Source organism: Oryzias latipes, chromosome 10, assembly GCF_002234675.1.
Source record: "Oryzias latipes chromosome 10, ASM223467v1".
Taxonomy (NCBI): Eukaryota; Metazoa; Chordata; class Actinopteri; order Beloniformes; family Adrianichthyidae; genus Oryzias; species Oryzias latipes.
In genome coordinates this window covers 12105322-12128759 of record NC_019868.2, presented here as the reverse complement: position 1 = coordinate 12128759, position 23438 = coordinate 12105322, and the positions used below count along the sequence as shown (strand labels likewise).

At 37.3% G+C, this 23438-nt stretch overlaps 2 protein-coding genes across 4 annotated transcripts in view; one reads left to right on the top strand and one right to left on the bottom strand.

The window, feature by feature from the left end:
• macrod1 (MACRO domain containing 1) overlaps positions 1 to 23438 on the bottom strand; it is a 156341-nt gene that overhangs the window by 77150 nt on the left and 55753 nt on the right. The gene's annotated exons all lie outside the window — the stretch shown is intronic.
• The window catches only part of LOC105354870 (leucine-rich repeat transmembrane protein FLRT1), a 41335-nt gene continuing 24130 nt past the window's right edge, over positions 6234 to 23438 (top strand). The window contains exon 1 of one of the 2 annotated variants that reach the window (XM_011480039.3): positions 6234 to 6382. The gene's annotated coding sequence lies outside the window, so the exon portion shown is untranslated. Of the gene's footprint in view, positions 6383 to 16061; positions 16660 to 23438 lie in introns of those variants that run through there. The other variant, XM_011480038.3, reaches the window with a different exon arrangement.

Below are 23438 nucleotides of genomic sequence, written 5' to 3'. Positions count from 1 at the left end.
TGTCTTGCTTATAAAATTGCTTTAGTTCTCTGAGGTCTGCAGGTTTTTGCGCTCTGAAGGTGTCACTGAATCATTTAAGTTGTTAGGGTTCTGTAGTGTAGCTGCTTCTCGTTCATTTTTTCCTCTTTTCTTCCCCAATTCTATGAAAAGGGCTATTCTTTTTGACATAACTCTCCAGCAGCTGATATTTTAATGGTTGCTGTCTCCTCCAGTGGTAGATTGTTCTGTTCTCGCAACAGCTCACCTCCCACATCTCAGAGGGAGATTTTTTTCCTGTGGAGAGACTTCGGAAGAGTTCTTATCTATAATGCTGTCAGAAAGTTGGAATGATTTTTGCTTTTTGTTGAAAAATGTATGCACTTCTTTGCTGTAACTAATTGCCCCGATTATTACATGGGTTTTTAACAGTTTCTGGTGATTTTTGTCAGTCAAGTTACAAGATTTGATGTGGCTGTTAATATTTTTAGACTACAGTAATGTTGCTAGGATTTAACCAGCAAGGTTAAGCCCTATTCTAGCCATATGAAAAATGGAAGGACATCAGTACTAATCACAGCGAAGCAGCTGTTTCTCTGTCAGCCAAGTTTTACTATTCTTATTTTAATGAGTTTACAATCAATCGTTCCATTCTATTCCAGACATCTTAGGAAATTCATCCACATGTGATACAGGAAAAAAAAAACACACCCAACATTCAATGTGGACAACAAAAAGGCTACGAAAACTATGAGACTGCGGCAAATAGAAATTTGATATTTTTGTAACAATTAAGTGTATGGCCGCCATGTTTACAAAAGGCTGCCATTTTGGATTTTTCTCATGGTAGGGTACATCCATTGCTAGATTCGGTGCTTGTACCACAAAATGCACAATTGACCTGCAATATCAACCTAACCAGCTCCGCTATTGTTTTCTTTACCTTATCCTGTCTGTCAGGAAAAGAACTGTAAAGAAATTCTGGTAGTTTGTACCCAGTTGTTCAGACATACAAAAAAAAAAAAAACAAGACTCTAGAGTCAAAAACTTTTACTTGCAAGCAAGCAGAGGACAGACAATGGTCACAATCAATCTGAAAACACACTGAAGGTGCAATGGAAAATCACAATCAGTTATACCATTTTGGACACACAAAAGAGTTCAGCTCCTCCTCACAGCTCCAGACAATTGTTTGTGCATCCGGGTGTTATTTAATAAAAACAAAGAATTTAGTGTCTAACAATTCTATGACCTAAAAGACTAACCACAACAATGTTAAACTACGTGATTACGAGTAGACAGTCATACATAGTCAGTATGCCTCCAAACTTTGATTTGTTATGATAATAGGATTTAAACTGACAAACTCAAAAGGGTTTTAAATAAATAAATAAATAGAAAATAACGAGTATGGAAATACATTTTCTTAACAGTGTTTCTCTCACAACTTGTGAGCTCCCACTTCCTCTGTGAAGGTATATAAAAACACAAACACAGCAACCCTGAACCCTCTACATTTGTCCCATCTGACTAAATGGTAAGCAATATCGGAGCTATCCAGCATTACAGTTTTGATCCAGATCCCAGCTCAGACAAAAAAAAAACAAAGACATTCATGGATCTATTTGTCTGCAAGTGGATCCATTGGAATGGAGCCGAGCAGGGAGTTTGTGGCCAGCTCAGTGCATTTTCTACGTCACAAATAAGCTTTTTTTCCAATGTCCTTTTTTGGTCTTCCCCTCAGTCTTAACAATTTAAACAAAGAAATACTCAAAAACTGCTATTTTAATCTTAATTTTCTGTATATATGTCCTCAATCATGCCATAAGAACATGTTAAAAAAAAACCAAATCCTCAGGGAGCGTCTTCAACCCTAAGTTGGTTGTTCCAGTAGAACTTTAAGTACATTAATGTCTTTTTAAGGCCAAAAAACTCCAGCTTTTTTGGTCAATCAACCAGAACTATGAAAATTATCAAGAAAAAGAGGATAAAACAATCACCGAAAGAAAAAAAAAGCAGCTAGAGCTTTTTTAACAATGTTTTAAACAAAAGGTATCAGCTGCTGTAGATACAGACCATCCAAATGTAAACAAATGTAGCCTATAGACTCTGGATGCAGCTCTTAATACTTGAAAAATCGATCTTCATATTTTTTGGAATAAAAGTCAAACAAAGCGAAGAAGCGGAAGAAATAAGCAAAATAATGCAAACAAATGTTAAAGATGGGTCCACATTTCATGACGTAACAGTGCAGCAGAATGGCTGGGTGCATTTAAGGGTGCCCGTGGCTGACTCTATCATCAATGCATTAGAGAAACGGGACTGCAGTCCAGTGAGAGCTCAAAACTGCAGGTAATCTTGTGAGGCAACTAGCAACACCTACAAGAGAAAGTGGCTCAGTGTTGATTCCTTTGGGGAAAAAAACCTATCAAAACAACTTAAAAATGAGCCTCTTGGCTTTCTCTGTAGGAGTGCAGCTGTCTCTGGTACTTAACTGCAATATGACAGAAAGCTGGTACCAAGTTAGAAAAATATAGAGATGATACGTTTAGTATAGGATGAGTTCAAAGAATGAATCTTGAGGCTCACACTGATGTGTTGAAAGTACATTCACCTCTGGAAAAGAGCGCAACTTTCTTTTCTTCATTTCAATTATGCTGGAAGGCTGCTTTTAATACACTTTAAGAAAGGGGAATCCTTTGCAGGTTTATGTTTTTCAAAGCTCTTTTAGCTTTGCTATACATGCCCCAGACCACAGCACACCTAAAACAAGAGTGCAAAACATTTATTATTTACACTCAACAGTACACTGTATTTGAAGGCACACTGTCAATAATTGGTCTATTTTTGAACTATGTGCATCAAACTATTAGGCGAATTAAGAGAGACAAAAGAGTCAGAGATAAGTCTGTCAGTCAGACTTTATTAACTGCGTAATAAAGTCACAGTAATTCTAGAACTTGTTTGTGACACGGTACACGTTAGAAGCGTTAGCATATTCACAATACTTGTAACTCCCAACCTTGTTTGCAACACATTAAAAAATCCCTGATACTGCTAAGACTAATGCTGCTGTGACTATGCCCAACACCGCTACACGTTAGCCACCTTAGCGTATTTACAATCACACCTGGCCTCCTTTGCAACTCGTACAAAAAACAGACATTTTGACAGAGCACAGTGTTCCTCTCAAAATCACTTCAACATCAGTAAACACAACCAAAATTAATCTACGTACATATAAGGCACTCCGAAATATAAGACGTTATTCGGAAAAACGAAGGCGCCTTAGCGTGGAAATTACGCCACAATAGTCTCTCGTATATTGCCAGGGTTACATAATTTTAAAAAACTGCAATAGGTGAAATCTACTAAACAGGATTATAGATGTTATAAGTATGTAAAAGCCCTCGCGACACACTTTATACACTTTTCTCAGACAGAAATGAACATTTTCACAGTCTTGTTAATCCTTCTTTTCTTTCTGTTCTATTAGAATCCTTTTTTATTAATGCTAATATGTCAAAAAGAGTTTGTCCCATATTTTTTTGAGCAAACAATGTTTTTTTTACCCAATAATGATTAATTTTTTGCATATGATTAGGGATATACTGCAAATATCAGCGTTAGTTCCTTTTATTACAGATTTGTGATGTAGCAAGCCAAAAACTACTGCTGTATATTTTTATTTAACTTGTCCTGTCCACAAGCTGAGCAAACAGATCAGCGCTGAAGGCGTTTTGTGTTGGACATATTTTACTGTTTACAACATGGGGTTATGAATCGTCTGATTCACAAGGTGTATATTTGCATAAACCCCCTTTAGTAACTTAGGCTAAACTTTATTTATTTTTATATTCATTATATTTGTAATTGTTTCTTGCTGGACAGGAAAAGAAGAGGACGGAAGAAGTCAGAGAGGGGGGTGGGGGGTAAAGGCAACAAAAGAAAGGTTGAAAATGGGGAGTAAAGGAAATACAAGGGGGATAATAGAAGGGGGAGTTGGAATCAATAGAAGTTTATAATCATTACTGTCATCACTGTCACACTGCTGTACATTTTACAGCAGAGTGAGATTTTTACCCACAGAATACTAAATTGATGTAGACAAGGTTAAAAAATAAATTTCATTCATGAAACGTGTTACTTTTTGGTGTAAAATCTACTCCTAGGAAGTAGTTTTGGGTGTTTAAAAAACAAGCATCTGAGGGTTCGACATGTCACAATAAAGCATTGTTTTAAACTGACGTTTCTTTTTTGAAAGGCAGAAGCTATTTTACATTCAACGCTAAATGTTAAAAATCATGTTGCATTAATCGGATCTTTGGATCCTTTTGGTAAAATCAGATATTGTTACAAAAAATGAGTTTCCATTGAAAAAGTTTTTTTTTTTTAACGACTAAAATTTTTATTTATACTCCCTGTATTCTACAGTTTAGACATGCATCTGATTTAAACCCCAATACACAGTGACATCAGCAATTATCATACATGTTAATTTAAATATAACAGTGATTAGTAGAACCACAGTTAACAAAAGAGGAATAGAATAGTCCTTCATTGCATAAAAATAATCAGACTCTTTCTGTGTTTGCAGCAGGCAGTTTGGTATAAACATGGCCAGACGATGTGTTAAAATGTGAGGGATCTGCAGGAGACCTGGTTTAAAGGTGCAATTTTTTGATGTTATTAAAATGCAATAGAAATGGGTCTCTAATGACTCATCCATTTGGCAATTTGTAATTTCTTCTTCCTGCTCTTTTTCTAAGCAGTTTAAATGTTATTGCTGCGGGTGCAATTTAATGTCTTGCAGTTTTAAATTATGTCTGCAAAAAAAAAAAAAAAAAATCTCACTTTTTTGTTAAAATCTCAACGCTAAAAAAATCTCCAGTAGGTACAGACAGTACAGACACTAAAGATAATGAAAGAACAGAGACTAGAAGAAACGAAACTTGAAAAAATTGCCAAATTTCTCTGCTGATCTTTTTGTATAACAACATAATGACGCACCTTTCCATTGCAAATACAAGCATTTCCACCTTCTTGATGGTATTCTTTTGCTTTTAAACTCCAGCTGTTACAATGGCTGCCTGTTATGGGCCTCTCGTTGAACATGACACTTACTGCAAAAGATTTCTGTGCCAACCACCATTTTTCTGCAAAATAAAAACTGAAATAGAGCCCAGGGTATAAAAAAATCAAAGTTTTCTCTCCAAATGCTTTTCCGTGTCTTTGCTTCAAGTCACAAACATCTAGCAGAGGAAGTGTAAATCCAAATGTTCCTTTTATGTCTTTTCGTCATGGATGCGTAATTTCTTTTTAATTTGTCACATCTTTTTAATTGAAAATCTCCCATGTAATCATTATTTATGGAATTACAGTTATTAAGATAGTCTTCTGCAGGGTACAATAGACCTTTGATAAAAGTGTAATGATCCCATTTAATGCTACTCTGCAGTTACATAGGTGCTTGAGTTAGAACCAGCCTCTGAGCCCTATGGGGAAAAAAAGCATCAAAGCAACTAATATCCCCGTGTGCATGCACAATCACGCAGTGGCACAACTGCGGTCTTCCTCTCACACGCACACATTCATGTGAAAAGAAACACACACACACAAGGAGCAAACACAGGCGGGTGTAAGAGTACAATGGTGAGAACACCAAAAAGATGGAGCACAAACATTTCCCTCGCTAGGAGCCGCACATACAAATGCAGACAGTCACTGTTCAGTGTTTGGGTAACCATGGCAACGTCAAAGCCCAAAGGTTTGTTACTGAAACCTAGTTAATTAGAGAGATGTAGATTAATGTCATACTCGAGGGAAAGTGTTTCACCATCTGCTAAAACCTACATGTGAACTGGGTGCAACTGTCTGTGTGTGTGTGTGTGTGTGTGTTTGTGTGTGTGTCTGCGCGCACACGTGCACCGGCCGCTGTTACTGCACAGGCAGACGCAAAAACACACAACACCCTTCTCCCATGGCGCTTAAAACATGAAGGCCACAGTTTCCTCTTCTTATTGGTATTAGATGACTAATTGGAATAGCTAATACTGAGCTGTTAAATAAAGCGTGCCTGCATCTGCTGCCAAGACACACCAATTATCGAGTAGCGAACAGATCAGGGCGATAAGTTATACAACTACATTCAGAGAGAAAGAGGGAGGGGAGAGGGGAGGGTAAATTGACAAGAAAGAGGAGGTGGAGAGCGTGAGGTGTCGGGGGACGGAGGAGAGGCTCAGGCGAGGGGAGAGATAGAGAGAGAGGACAGGGTGATGGAGGGTGAGTAAGTGAGTGTGAGAGGAAGACGAAGTGAAAGAGACTTGAGGGGTGGAGAAGACAGAAGCTGGACTAAATTTGAAAGGAGCATAAAACAACAGAATGGAGTGCATTTCTTTCTTGGGAGGTATGTAATGAAACTCCAGGGGAAAGGGGGTGGGGGGTGGAAAAATGGATGGATCAGTGACAGACAGAAGCTGACTCTTAAAAACCGGAAGAAGCTGAACAAGCTATGAAGATAAAATGGACAATATTAAGAGCCTTCTGAGGCAGCTTGACTAAAGATTGTCCTTATTTTGGTCTGTGTGTATGTTTGGGACTCTCTACAAAGATTAGGGGTGTAATGATGAATCGATGAATCAAAGTATATTCCCACAATCCAACCAGATCGATCTGTCTGAGGCAAATTGTTAATCAAACTGACCGAAATCAACATAAAATGTTTTAAATGAAATTAATTGATGAAAATTGATAATGGAAAGCACTATTTGGATTGAGGAACTTCATGAAACTAAAATGTGAATGGATTTGACATTAGTTCTTGTTTACTTGTTTGTTTGTACACGTATTTATTTTAAACTTGAGTATCTTGGGATAACAACAAAGAATCTGGAGAACTTCACCTGTACTGCTCAGCATCAGGTATTTATCTCTGAGTCACACTGGTTGGAGTTTTGGCTACAGATGTCCTGGATGGATTTTAAGTCAGTGAATCGGATCGAATTAGATCGTTCAAAATGTACCAATATTGACCATGAATCGTATCATCAACAAAAATTATGATGTAAATCAAACTGTTAAATTGAATCATAACACCCCTAACTAAGATTCTGTAAAAATGAGATCTATTTACTTTACATTCAGTTGTGTTAAACGCGCCTCCATGACCACCTTCTCTGTTGCACCATCTTATTTTTCTTTTTCCGTGCTCCCCATTCCCTCCTCCCCACCTTATTCCCCAGGCCCCAGTGCAACCTGTTTGTGTATTCCTCCCTTTGCTGCTCCCCTCTCCACCTCCTGCTCACTTGTCATAACCCCCATTATGCCTCTTTCAGTCATTTAATTTCTCATCATTTAGTTGGTCCACTTTGGAATGTCAATCAGTTTGCAAGTGCCAGAAGCTTCTGACACAAAGATGACATCATTCTAACTTTATCTGAGATTAATTAATGTTGCATTATGTTGAAAAAAATTATAACTTTTGAACAGAAAGAACCACACAATTAAATTACATTGACCTAACAAGACATAAGAGAAAAACAGATTAAAGTGGCAATATGAATCTCTCTAATTCCTGAATCAATGGAGCACTTACAGGCAGACGTTCATTCCAATGTGAGCAATGAACAAACAATGCAGGAAGCAAAACTAAATAAATATATATATATATATATATATATATATATATATATATATATATATATATATATATATGGATCTCAGGGTTTTTTTTATAAACAGCCATTTGGGATCAAATGAATGCTTTCCTTAATTCCCTTGCACCTGTGCTTTGAATAGTGTATTGTTAAGCACTGTTTTTTTTAGCTCCTGGGAAAAGCAGTGTGAAGTTACGTACACACCGAACATGTGATACTCGTTTAAGAACATGCTAAACGCGGGTTCTACAATTGGCCATTAGCCCATTCTGGACGGGCAGATAGGGGATTCTTCTTCTTTTTCTACTAGTCTGCCACCCACAGCTGGAAGAGGCTTTTTCTTTCACAGGTCTCATACAGTGGTGGAAAAAATTGTTGGTACCCCTCAGTTAAAGAAAGAAAGTCCACAATGCTCACTGAAATGAATTGAAACGTTCAAAAGTAACAATAAGTTAAAATGTATGAAAATTAAATAATCAAAATCACCCATTACTTTTGAGTTGTTGATTAACAGAATTATTTAAAAAAACAAAATAATGAAATAGGGCTGGACAAAAATGATGGTACCTCCATAAAAGACTGTTAACTAATTGCCCAGGGGGGTCATGATGAACTCAGGTATGTCCTTTAATTGACATCACAGCTGTTTTCAAACCCATAATCAGTCAGTCTGCCCATTTAAAGGGAGACAAATAGTCACAATGCTCTGTGGTGAAAAGGTGTGAACCACACTGAACATGGACAACAGAAAGCAGAGGAGAGAATTGTCCCAGGACATTAGAAACAAAATTATGGACAAACATCGTAAAGGTAAAGGCTATAAAACCATCTTTAAGCAGCTTGAAGTTCCTGTGAACACAGTGGCACATATTATTCAGAAGTTTAAGACCCACGGGACAGTAGCCAACCTCCCTGGACGTGACCGGTAGAGGAAGATTGATTAGTAATTGAGGAGACGGATAGTTTGAACTGTATCCAAAGAGCCCAGAACAACCTCCAAAGACATTAAAGGTGAACTCCTAGATCAAGGTACATCAGTTTCAGATCACACCATTCGTCGTCGTTTGAGCTAGAGTGGACTTCATGGGAGACGACCAATGAGGACACCACTGTTGAAAGGAAATCATAAAAAAGCCAGACTGGAATTTGCAAAAAAGCATGTTGACAAGCCACAAAGCTTCTGGGAAAATGTTCTTTGGACAGATGAGACAAAACTGGAGCTTTTTGGTAAGGCACATCAGCTCTATGTTCGTAGACTCAAAAATGAAGCTTACAACGACTAGAACATTGTCCCTACTGTGAAATATGGAGGAGACTCAGTTCTGTTTTGGGGCTGCTTTGCTGCATCTGGCACAGGGTGCCTTGAAGTTGTGCAAGGTAAAATGAAAACTCAAGATTATCAAGGCATTCTGGATAGGAATGTGCTGCCTAGTGTCAGAAAGCTTGGTCTCAGTCGCAGGTCATGGGTCTTCCAACAGGACAACAATCCAAAACACACAGCCAAAAACACCCAAGAAAGGCTAAGAGAAAAGCGTTGGACTATTCTGAAGTGGCCTTCTATGAACCCAGATGTGAATCCCATTGAACATCTGTGGAAGGAGCTGAAACATGCCATTTGGAGAAGACACCCATCAAACCTGAGACAACTGGAGCAGTTTGCTCATGAGGAGTGGGCCAAAATACCTGTGGACAGGTGCAGAAGGCTCATTGACAAATACAGAAACCGTTTAATTGCAGAGATTGCCTCAAAAGGTTGTGCAACAAAATATTAAGTTATGGGTACCATCATTTTTGTCCAGCCCTATTTCATTAGTTTTTTTTAAAATAATTCTGTAAATCAACAACTCAAAAGTAATGGCTGATTTTTATTATTAAATTTTCAATAAATTTTACTTTATTGTTACTTCTGAATGTTTTAGGTCATTTAAGTGAGCATTGTGGACTTTCTTTCTTCAACTGAGGGGTTGAAGAAAGAAAGAAATTTTGTCCACCACTGTATATGTGATTCTAATATATGAAAGGCTTGGTGGTATATTATTCCCGCCGGGCACAAATTTTGAATATCTTTTTTAGGATCAATTTCCAACTGGTTAGCACTTCCGTGAATTAAAAGGGACGTCATCCGTACGTCACTACCAAATCCAAGACTCTGATTGGTTAAAGAGTTCAAATGGTTAAACTTTCAATGTGCCTTCAATGGCTGCAATCGTAGAAAGTTGAAACGCGAGAGTTTTGAATGTGAAAGCCCAAAACCCTTTGGAATTTAACAAAAACCTCTTTAAAAGTCGTCTACAGTACCATTGTGACAAGTCCATAGGTGTGTGTATAGGTCTTTTTAAATTTGAATGACTGTTGTTTTAAAGTAACTAGAGAAGAAAATTATCCTGCTAATCACTTGCAGATTTGAAGGTTGTGCACTTACGGGGATAACAGTATATAGTTTTTAACTTATTTAAAAAAAATAATAATTACATTTTAGACAAGAAGAAACCAAAAAAACCATCAATGAATATTTAGTTATTTTTAGGAAAAAGCAGAACTGAAGTTTATAGTACAAATGACATATTTAACTGTTCTTTTCTGTTTTAATTACCCCTCCCCTTATAACAGAACCTGACATTATGTCAGGTATTGTTTCAAAGACGTCCCTGTAAATGTTACGCTAGACAAAAGAGAAACTCAACAGCTTGGTGCCAACAACATTTAGTCAAATTCTACAAATTTAGACTGTTTGAGTTCGATTCTTAGTGCACAATTAAATCCCACCCACACATCAGGTGAACTCATTTGTTCCAGCATGTCCCTGCATTTTTTGTTTGCAGTAAAATGAAAAGACTTGAAGCTTAGCAAGCTCTGTGTTCATGAAGTTGAAAAGAACATCAAGATAGAAAACATCAGTGAGTCCAAAGGTCCATAGCCTCGACCCACAGAGCATCTGTAACATTGTCACTGTTAAGCAACCCTTGTTCAAGAGGCTATTTCCAATCAAAAGTTTATGTAAACAGGAGTATATAGCCATTTTGAGGCTTTCCATGTTTAAAACTCTTGCGTTTACACATAGCTACACATTTTTGAGACAGTTTTGTGGCTCTATTTACAAAATGCGCAGATTTTGAACACGCATTGAAAGTTAAACCAGATCTAACTTTGACCAATCAGAGACTTGGATTTGGTAGTGGCGTCCCTTTTAATTCACGGAAGTGGTGAAAAAGTGACCACAGAAGAGGGTTTTCAGTCTGAAATCCTTAAATTATACGACCTTATACAATTCCTTCCAAACTCCCTTCCAATATTCCAAAACTGTTTATTGCACGAGTAGGAACTTATATATTTAGGAAATGTTATGAATTTAAAATTCAGATGGTGAGAACCAAAAACAAAGTTTTTGTGTGTCGGTGTGTGGAGTAAAATCATGAAAGACTGAGCACGGGGCATAACATTTGTACTACTATTTACACATTTAAAAACAATAAAAAGAACATAATTTTACAATATATGAGCTCGTATAGATTTGTCGATCATTCTGGGGTGTTAGTGATATGTATAGTGAGGATATGTTTACGTGTGTATGTGTACACAGTATATATGTATACCCGAGTGCTTGTTATCAAACTTATCATTCAAACTTTATTTATAAAAAGCGTTAAAACATACAGTAAAGATTGTGCATATTCTACTCAAAATGTCTAAACTGTAAGTACTAACCTTAAAAGGGATCTAACAATAACTGGACAGAGGTGGGAGTATAAGGTTTCTTCTGCCCACTCCCTTTCAAGCTGAGACAGAAAGAAAGTAGATTATGCAAACGGAAAATCTAAGTTCACTTTCCATTATGTAAAGCACACTCATTTTTATCCCTCAAGTTGATTGTAATGAAAATGCCGTTTTGAAGTTAATGTCTGCATATCATTATTTTGTCATTTTTTTTGTTAAGAAAGGAATGCATTCCTTTTTCTGTTGTTTCTGCTTGAAATAAATCTAAATTTAAATCTAAATCTAGAGGATAAATTAAAAATTGCGGTTTGTGCTGGAATTATATTACACAGACTCTTTCCTAAATCAGAATGGAGCTGTGAAAGAAAAAGGCTGGAGCAAGATTGGTGTGAAAGTAACTTTAGGTCAACCAAATAAATGTTCCTTCTATGCCTCTGTGGAAGTTTGGACTGTTCTGGTAACCTAATCACATAGCTGATATGTTGCTGTTTGGAGGGAGTTCCTAACATTTTTATATTAATCTCAAAGCAACACTGACATGTTGGTTCTTTTGAGGAATAATAAGGAATATAAAGCCACGGCTATGTCTGCTAATATTTGTTTGACTCATTTTCTAGAGATAAAAAGCTGTAATTTAATTCCCTTGTCATGAGAAAACAGTTATTTTCTCGTGATAACAAGTTATTAAGTTGTTATCTCAATAAAACAAACTGTAGCCTTCCATAGTATATGAAGTCAAATAAGCAAAAAAAAAAATACAGTACGGTTGAGGGTTGACGCGTCCTCCTTTTTGACAATACGTAATCCTCATTTGGTATGTCATCAGGTGGTTTGGATGTCTACATGTTTGGAGAACCTCACGCTGAATAAAGTGTAAATATTATGTCAATGTACGAGGGCTTATAAGAAGCAGTGGCAGTTTAATGAGTATATTTAATCTAAAATCAGTAAAGGAAGTCAGAATCTACTCCTAATCAGTTCAGCATTCAGACTTAAAAACAGGATAGATAACGTCAAAATACGTTTTCCTGCTTTTTCTCAAATAAGGGATAAACTATGATAGATTCTCATGATGTGCACGGCTCTCATCTCAGATTGAGCATTTCATATTATGCAGTATCTGAACATTAACATTTGTAAAATCATCTGCTTCTTCTCCTTTGAATTTGGTGCTGTTGTGTATGACCAATCATATATGTTTACATTTTTAGTTCATTAGCAAAGGCGTTTATCCAGAACACCCTACACATTCCTTAGTGTTGAAGGGAAAGTATGAGTCTTGCTCAAAGACAAAATGGCTACGTAGCTTGGGCTCATTATAATGAGCGACAGCCCCACCTTTTTAGCAGAAAATGACATCACCAAACCTGTGATATACGCTTCCTGGACCTAATAAAATCATACAAGAATATCAAGAACTTCCATAATTGCTTTTCTAAAAGTCCTTCTTCAGGCTGTGAAATGTACCATTTTTAAGTATCAGAATATCACATAAAACAAAAACCAGTCAGCGTTGCTTTATCGCCATGTTTTGGGTCCCTTTAAACAAACTACAGAATTAAACCAGTTAATGACCAACACCACCAGAAAGGCAACACCAAATGAAGATGTTCTCTGAAATGACAGGCTGCTATCCTCTCCAGTAGTCACTGTCATTTGCCTGAACACACAGAAAACCCCTCAGGAATATAATCAACCAATGTGACCAACATGTCAGCATGTCACAGAGAGGAAGCAGTTGAAAATCTGTCCAGGCAGACTGGAGACAGATTTTGTGTTTTGCGGTCTAATAAGTGATCACAGCTGAACGTGTTGCTGGTGTTTGGTCAGCTGAACGCAAAGATCTCCGCAAAACTGCAATTATGTGTGCAAGTGTATTTATTTTTCAAGGATTAGAAAACCCCTTTAATCTGCTTAACTTAGCAATTGGCAGCATGGTGTCATTAAACCGATGCCTTGATGGATAACTACAGAGAACTACAGGTGCTGTAATAACATACCAGGGAAACAACACATAGCTATCTCAATTACAAACACCAAAAAAAAAAAGAAAAAGAAAAGACAAATATTGCCCTGTGGCATGACCGCTCAGTTATATAAGAAAGCCTGCTCTTCAGAAACTTGCAGTGTAATAAACTCTGCAGAAACTGGAACAAGAAGTCTTAAGAAACATTGTTTGAAAACTTATGTAAACGCCGGGTGGTTTTCACTTTATTGTAATAGTCCAAACAGCATGCATTCATGTGGATGTGTCACCCTATAAATAGGTCATTCAGCATGGTGCAGTTTGAGCCAGTGTTGCCGAGTTACATACATGTCATGTGTTTTTAGAACCACGAGAGTTTAATTTAAATGATCATAAGGATTATTAGGGCTGTGTATCAGTTCCAAAATACTGAAATAAATCAATTTATTGATTCACTATTGCTATCAATTAAATGTTCATTTATTTTTTATTTGATCACGACAACAATGTTTTTTGACAAATTAAACCAAACGAAAATATGCCTTAAAAAAGCAAAAAAAAAATTGGATTATGGATTTAATAGATCTATACTGATTTCTAAGGTAAAGATCGATTTCATATTGATTGATTCAAACGTACAATCTGACTCAAACACCAGGTTAAGGGTTACATTGTCTACCAAGAACAATAACGTGGGCTAAATCATAGTAGGCCATCTCTACAAGAGCACTGTACTGCAGAAGCCCGGTGGACACTCTCTGCATAGAGGTGTCGTGATATTTGCACCGGGGTCTGGCATGATTAAAATCTGCAAGCAAAAGCTACCTTTAATGTTGCTGTGTGTGCAACATTGAAAGGGCTGAGCTGTAGTGACTCTTCTGTGAGAGAACAACCCAAAGGTAATAAATGCTAATTAATTGTGAGGTGTGCCTCAAAGGCAAATAAAAAAAATCATTGGTAACAAAGACTGAATTAAAGCACATCAATATTAATTTAACCAGAGTTATCTGCCCTAGAGGAACTTTGTCTTTGACCCTAAAATCTGATAAAGAAAAGTTGATGCCGTGTGTGCGTCCTTTGACATACACACACACAAACACACACATGCACATGTATGCCTTATTCTTGACCTAAACCTTTTGCAACACAAACTTTTTTTCATGAAAGGTAAATTAAATCAATTACTAAAATGCACCTGTTTACCACTAATTTTATCTGAGGCAGGTGGATTCTTCCAAAATTGTGTGGTAAGAACAAACCCCCACAATCCATTCCTGAGTTTGGGCCAACCCACAAGTTCCTCAAAAAAACACTGGAGGCTGGTTTCACAAGAAACAATATTTTCCATTGATCACAAAACTTGACCCCCCCCCCCAAAAAAAAACCCAAAAACATGTAGCTTGATGTCGAAAACATTTATTTATTGCTTTGTCTTGTATTCATTACAACCTCCATGTTTTAATCAAATACTTTTATTTTTAAATTGTGTCTTTGCCGTGTTTTGTGGTTTATGAGAAAGTTTTTTTTCCTAATTGGCAGATGGATTGAACTTAAAACTGTCACTTTACTTTGCGTCACCCAATTGATAATTTTCAGGATGTTGCTGAGTTGGGCCGAGCAATCCTATGGCATTGGAATCCTGGGTGACAGAGATTATTGCTCCAGTGTTTAAATGAGTGCCCTAAGCAAGGAGTCAAAATCCTGAAGATATGGTTAATATTTTTGTCAAAACCATTGACTTTACAAGACAACTGGACTGACTGAGTGTGAAGTCCCCCACAGAAAACGACTTACTTCTGGCTCCAACCAAATTAAGTCAATTAATTTATCTTTTAATTACAATGTGAATGCATGTTAGAGCCAGATGAAGCCAGTAAACAGTGATTAGTCTGAGACAATCAACATAGACGGCAACCAGTCTAGCCAATCAGGAGTTAGCTTGTTGGAAGTCCACACCCCTACCACTGAATGCAGGCTCCGGCAAACCTGTCAATCAAACATTTTGAACATGTGAAGTGCAGCTGGCGGACACCACGTGCTTTCATTGAGGCATCTCATTGGCCAGTTTATAACTTAAATGACTTGCACTACAGAAAAAAAAGGATTAATAATCGTGTTAATAAAAGGTAACAGAACAAGACTGATTATTCTGACAAAAGATCAAAACAAACGATAGCATTTTCTTTTTGTAGAGTGGTATTCATTTCCTGTTTTTATTTTTAAAGAGTTGACTATCATCGACTTCTTTTTTATTTTGGGTTGGTGTTGTTTCCATGTATTTTCGTTCAGCTGTTGAAATGCCTGTTATTCTGAAAAGAATACATCTTTCAGATTTCAGGTCAACTGTTGACTTTCTGAGTTCAGGGCTTTGTGACACGCAAAGTTGGGCAACACTGAGATAGTTACCTCAAAAAAAGAATATATATGTGTTCCTCCCCCCCAAAAAAATTTAATTGTAATCATCTGCCCCCTCACTGCGAACATTTCCGGAGGCGCCACTGCACTCAAGGTTTGAATCCACCCAGTTTACATCTGAAAGGTCCTAAAAATTTAAAATAAATTACAATATGAGCAATCCAACTGGGAAATGGACTTAACGTTTGTCGTGTGGGACTGCTGCGCCTTAGTGCTGAACCCCTATGTGGGGACTCAGAACGACCCTCCCCTCCCAACACACACAGACACCAAGAACACACATTCATTCACGCGCGACGAGAGAGAGAGAGAGAGAGAGAGTAGCGCGCGTGAGCACTAAGGAGCAGAGGGAAAGGACGGAGCGCGCGCTGGAGGCGACACCTGTCAGGCAGTTAAAACCCTCCTGGTTTAATAAAACAGACCAAGGCGCCCTGAAGACTTCCACGGGAGTGGAAACAGATCAGCCGCACCTGCAGCTGAAATATATATATATTATTTATTTTATTTTTTTGCTGAGGGAGACGCCAAAAGCTCCAGGAGGAGGCAGAGTGAGGAAACAGAAGTGAGGAGATAGCGAGCGACGCGCCTCCGCGGAGTTGGAGTGAAGTTGACGCAGATGTAGTGCGCGCGGAGCGCACTGGTCTGGAGGAAACAGAACCGGTGCGTAAAAGCTGGACTCCAATAGCGAGGATAGCGGTTATCTCCCCTCATCAGTCGCCACGCACCATCCCACTAGAACACGAAGTAGGGTAGGAGATAAGGACAAGCATCCTCTCGCCTGCACGCGGCGCATTCAACCGGCTGGTTGAAACCGATGACCGGGACATAGAGCCACTAAGAAGAAGGGAAAACAACTGCTAACTTGAGAGGATGATATGACGGAGATCACCCTGAGGGATGCAAGCAGGAGAGAGGAGGAAAAGAGATAAAGAGGTATGACCTGTTTTAGCGCGTGATATGTCTTCACTGCGCTTCAAATATTGACTCCCCAAATGGTGAATGAAACACAAAGTAGTGTTTATTATAAAGCTGCACATTCTATTTCGCAGTAAAAAAGAAAAACAATGTCATTTAGATGGTAAATCCTAAGAGTTGCAGACAGACCGAGATTAAAGTGGGAGATTACACTTTGATGATGAAGAATTCCCACTTGCAAGATTTGTCTAATCTGTCTTTCCTGCTCCCTTTTGTGAGCACAAGTGTGTGATTTTTTTATGACCGTTTTATTGAGGTGTTTGTGCACTTTCATCTGAAGAAAGCCAGTCCGTCAACAGGCTGCATCTTCCTCCTCTCCATTGCTTCACACTTGATGCCTTATGTTGTGTATGATGCTTAACAGCAAAACTCCTCCTTAAGATGCAAACAACAAAAGTAAATCTGCAAAAAAATAAAATAAACAAACAAAACACGCTCACAATCTCTGTGGCAGTCGTAACATTAAAGCCACAGATTAGAAGGATATTCTCTGGGCCAAAGCAGCACAGAACGTGGGATTAAAAAAGAAGGGCAAAGATGGATGGATGGACAAGGGAGGAGAGTCAGAGGGAAAAAGAGGCTGAAAGAGGGGCAAAGGAGAAAGACATAGATCTGCACAGAACACGAGATTAAAGTGTAATGTCCTAGAGAGAGACAGAGAGGATGAGAATCCAAGGCAAGTCATGCAGTTAGAGGAAACTGCCATGACAGAATGTGGCAAGAATAAAGAAGAGGGAAAAGCAGCAGACACTCTCTTTCTGCTCCCTTTTGATCTCTTTTCATTCACCCATCTGAAAGCAGGAGGAAGACGCTACTTATATAACTCTATTTGAGAGACATTATAACTGAGAAAGGTTCAGAATACCACACACTAGGCATCTCAGAAACAGCAAAACAGTTGAAAATTGAACATTTATGGGAACAAGAGTTTCCATTTCCAAAAATCTCAGACTTCTATTAGTACTTATTGAACTGAAAGATCCTGACTGTATTTGCTATTTAAAGCAGCTTTTGGTTAAATAATATTTCAGTTTGTCAAATAACAAGAGGCGATGAAGTTCTACATTAAATTTTGTCAACTAATTAAAATAAAAACTATTAGAGTGTGTTCAGCAGTTTGTGTTCACAAAAATATATAAATAAATCTGGCTGTATTTACTGACCATGAAAATGTATATGGATTGAACTAGTTAATGTAAAACTCAGAGAAGAAGAGAAAAATATGTTATTTGGTAATTCTACACCAATACCAAGATGTTTGGAGCAGGCCTGTATGACTTTAACATAATACTTTTAAACATTTCTAACTCCAGAATTCGACTAAACCATGTGTTTACGGGGAAAATAGTCTTAAATAAGACATAAAGAATTAAATGAAATGCTGCATGATGGTCCAAATGCTCTTTTAGACATACTGTGAAGTGATAGTTTAGCATTAGCTTTTGATGCAAATGCACTGAGATGCATGTCAGCATAGATGAGATGCTGAGCTCTCCCCTTCTGCAGCTAAAGCAGCAGTAATTACTGTTCCTTCATCTGCAACCCTACACTGATGAAAGAAAGATATCTCTTTAGCTGGATGAGTCTTTCTTTTTCATCTCAAACACCCATTTTATTCAAGAAGACAAATTTTACTTTATGCCTTTGCATGCTTGATAAACAACCAAATTCAAAGACTTTAACGTTCATACAGAAACGTAAACAGGATTAAATGTATATTTAAGATAGAAAAAAAACTCTTATTTAAGAACGATCGAACAAAACAGAAAAAATCCAAACAATAATTGGCTATTTCAACAAAAAGATGAGCTGAAAGACCAAATATTGGAAATAGAAATGCCTCTTTAGAGAGTTGGTGTTTGTACTAAACAGTGCAAAGGGGATTAGACAAAGAAACGACCATTTAACATGTGAGCACACTGATGCAACTAGAAAAAAAAATAACTACACTGAAGGAAGTGGAAGGAGGAGCAGGAGAGCAGCAACACATTTAAGTCACGGCTTACAGTTTAAATCCTCAAGATGGATGAAAACAGCGAGCACAATCTAAGGTTGGAAACCGGGTTGCATAATTCTGAGTTCCATTGTGCCTCCCTGTCAATTATTTGATGAATGTGCAACATTATTCAGTTCACCCTCGGTCTCTCAGATGTGAGATTTTTTTTTTTAAACTAGTGTATTGACAAAAAATATTTACCACCAACTTTTATACCTATAGCATAAAATGCTATGCAGTTTTTGTACAACTGTTAATTAAAGTCAAACAAACATGGGAGCTGTCTCATTGAGCTGGTGAGGATGGAGGTCATGTGACACGCTCACAATGTTTAGACTCCATTCTGGTTTATTTTTATGAAAGACAATTTTTTTATAGCTCTATTCATGCAATAAGTACAAGAGAGCAATGTGTGTTTTTAAAGACTATGTGTTCTTTCTTCCTTGTTCTACAAAACCATTTATTCCATACTGCTTAATGAAAAATCCCAATTCAGCGACTTTAGAGGCAATTTTCATCAGCAGTGAGCAATTTCCCTGGTGGCAGTTTGTTCAGTTTACCAGTGAGTGATTGCATGTTCATGTTCAAGGCACTGGGTCAGTTCCCTGTAGCAACACTGCGCTTCATACATCTAAGTAATAGCAATGTCTGCTGTCCTCAGGATATTTTCGCCTCTTATCTAACACGTCGACCTGATTGATTTATGACTCTCCTAATCTGTGGGTTCAATATTCCGCTAAATCTGACCTTCAAGATTTATAACTTATAACAAACATGATTTAGGCCAATTAAAAGTAAGCAGAGATGTACAAAACATAAAAGGTTATCCTTACTTCAGTTTTCAATTCCCTTGTGTTGCAAACTATATTAATCTTTTACAGCAATAATGTGAAAACATTGGTTGTTGAGTAAGCACTAACGACACTTAAAGATTTCTTGAAAAAGCTGCTGACTCAAACCAGAGGATTGGGACTGATGTGTATGATTCCAATGCCAATCTTTTCAGACTTGAGGTTAAGTGCAAGGTGGAATAAAAAGAGTAAAGTCTATCAGTTGAGTTCCGCCTATTCTTTACCAAACAGCTTCATAGAAACCCACTTTAAACTTGATCCATAAAGTATGAGACCCCCACAAGAGAGGTGAAAACAGTCAATTTAAAGTACAATTAATGCCTGACATTGACTTTAATCTATACTTCCAAATTTTCCTTCATCCAAGCTAGATATGCCTATGATAAACACCATGAAAGTTAAGATGATTGTCAGACTTAATAATAAACTGTTATGTTTAGGATCCAACAATCCATTTCCTCGTGTCGTTTTAGAAAATAAACAATTACAACATGATCTAACACAAAATGTCTCAAACTCATTTGAACCTGATGTCAATGTGTAATCTGGTTGCCGGCTAATGATGCCATTTGTATGGCTCTGCATCTACACTTGGTGGGGGTGTTGATGTAAATGAATGTCACCTTGAGATCCAAACAATTACAGTCAGAATAATCTGTTTTTGTCAATGTACACAGTGCTGCAGCAGCAGAGAGCCTGCTTTTGGCAGGAAACCAGATTATCGCTCGACTGTCTGCTAAAACAAAAGCGTACGGTTGGCTTTTAACACTAGAGGCCAATTCACTGTAAATGTGAGCAAATGCTTTGTCTAGTGACAATTCCATTAAAATACATTCAGACAATGAGGCTGTGTAGACTTCAACAAGAGAGATACATTGTGAAAATTGAAATGCAAAAGTATGGTTTTAATAGTTAAAATAATGTTTGAATTTGTTAGTTTGGAACATGCCATTAATCCTCTATTTTTTTGCATTTTTTTATTTAAAACAAAATAATACAATGAGTTTGGATCTTATGATCTTAATAGATTTCTTATTTCCTATAATATTTTCATTTGTGGATTTTTATTTCACCTGTTGACAGAACTAAACAGTCCTAAACACTCAGATTAAACTGTTTGGCTATTATTTTATTGGTTAAAGTGAATAAAAATAGTCAGATTGGCCAATCATACTATATTTAACTGCAAGCCTTGACAGTGGTTTAAAAAAATAATTATAAAGGTCATATGCTTCATAATAAGCACTGATCAGAGTAAATGTTAACCTTTCTCTTATTCTGTCTCGAGTATTTGTTACACAAGGCCAACCCTTACTACAAGGAAATAGACTAGGTTGCTCCACAACTACTGGCAGCCACAATATTAAAAACAGTTCAGAATTATTTTCATGCAGTCATGCTTGTTGCTATCCATGCAAAAAAAAAAGCAGAAATTAGGTTTAGAATGCTTTTAAGTTGGCCACCTTTGTAAAAAACAAAAAAAGTCAAACCCCCATAGGATTGTTGTTCTTTTATATTATTTATTATCTCACTATCCTATTTGTTCGAATTCCAAATTAAAGGAAATTTATAATAATTATTTTCTTGATAACAAATGTAACAAAAATAAGAACCTGAATCCAGAGAAAACCTAATTACTTGGCTGCACAATGCTAAATACTTGTTTTGGCCTGAATTAGTGACATTTCATTGAAACATGCATTTTTAACTTTACTGTTACAGAGGTTATTTAGGAATTAAAAAATAATGTGAGTTTATTACATAAATTTACTAGTAAAAAGAATGGCTTGAAAGGATTTGGGAGCAGGAATCAATCACATATGTTAAATTCTTCCATGCATGTTTTTGGATGTTTGAAAGAGGTCAGATCCCCCAGGAAAAGATATGTGTAGAACATACAGATTCAACAGAGAAAGGCCAAAAGCAGAATTTGAACAGAAGGCTTTTCCTGGTACAGTGCTAATCAGCCTATAAATGACTGAATCAAAACAGTTAGGGTACTCTTTTATATTGTGATGTTTGTCCATAAATCTGCTATTTTCAAATTTCTTTCCTAAAATTACCTAATAAAGATGTGTGTCTGTAGAATGGTAATTTTGGAGGGTTTGATCTGGTTCTAAACCTTTAGTGTGTGAATACTGCCCACCACATCAACAACTACATCAATGACTATATAAAACAGGGGTCCCCAAATCCAGGCCTTGAGGGTCAGTGTCCTACATGTTTTCTGACCAGCCTGCCATTAAAGCTCCTGATTGGCTAAACACACCTGATCCAGGTAATCAGCATCAAATAAGGCTAGTTTTTGGAAAACCAGCAGGACACCAACCCTTGAGGCCTGGATTTGGGGACCCCTAGTATAAGAGAACTAGACTGAATGACTCCTTCCCCCTCAGACTCCAGAAAGGAAGTACTCACTGGCTTCAAGAAGCCAAACCCCATGGACTCCTATAGCGAAATAAACAGCTATTACTTGATTATTATATCTGTCAGAATAACCATTCTTGCTCTGATACATTTTTAACATGTTCTCAGTAGTCCTATTTTTTTTCTTGATATTTTTTTCTTTATTGTAAGTTATTGAATTTATAAACTGACCAATCAGATACCTCAATAAAAGTGGGCGGTCTCACATAAAACCTTTTAAACGTTTGACAAATTCTACCATGCCCACTTTCAGTGGTAGGGGTGTGGACTGGAGAGAGTGGCTGCTATAAGAACACTGACTCAGACCAACTCAAAACAAACACTGCTTACTGACGTCGTCTGGTTTCAACCTGTTGATGTCTGTATTACGAAAAATTGCAATTGAATTCATTTAATTTTGTTGGTACCGGAAATAAAACCCTTTCCCTTTGGGTGACATCACACTCACTTGCTTCAGTTCTCATTTACAGTAAATGGTCAACAAACTTCCCTTAAAAAACACAAGATCCTAATAAAGCACAAACTGAAGCCCTGCAAAATAAAAAGACATATAAATATATATTTTATAAAGTCACAGAACTTACCAACAGAGTTTGGCTCAGTCTGGACTTTTGTGTATTGGTGCACTTCTAGAATAGCAACAAAACTGCACTTGCATGTTTTTTCATCCATATAGAACGCGCTCATAAATCAGATTAAATATGGGCTAATGTTGCCAGTTAATGGTCTTAGGATGGCCTTTTAAAAGAAAAAAACATATGTAGATTTCAGAGTGATAAATCCATTTGTACTTTTTATTTAAATAAAGCAAACAATCCTTTAGCCAGAGAAATGATCTAAGCAATCGTTAAATAGGGTTTTAAGTAGGTCAGCTGTTTGTGGCCATGTATTCTTTTCCGGAGCTAACATAGAAATCAAACTTTTATGTAACTCACACTTGGATTTCACAAGCTTCCAAAAAAACACAATCCACAGAAAACCTGGAATAGACTGTTTTAAATCTTTTAATAAATAGACATTAAAATATACACTCTTAAAGTTTAACACAGAGATTTATGTAATTTATTTGAGTATACACAGTATCCATTGAAATACAGGAGGAGACAGGGAGGTGGATGCAGGTTAGTGGGTGCAGGACTCACACAGAGCTAAGTTGACCTTTTGTCTGAGCCGCAGAAGTTTCCTCTAAAGGGCTGGACTCTAACAAACAGCTGCTGGCTGTTTGCTGCATTCGCACCGAACACAATTCGTGCATTAAACTTGCGTCCTCTACCTCTGTTTTGATGCATGACACTTGTCCAAAAATGTGTTAATAAACTTGATACTCCTCTTGCTTATGAGAGGAGCTCCAACACCAAGGTCCGATATTTGAGCTGTGGACCTGCTGTGACACCCGCAATGCACTGGGAGGCCTGAAACCTGCTTCGCCCAACGCTCAAAATGCGCCTTTTATGATGAAATCA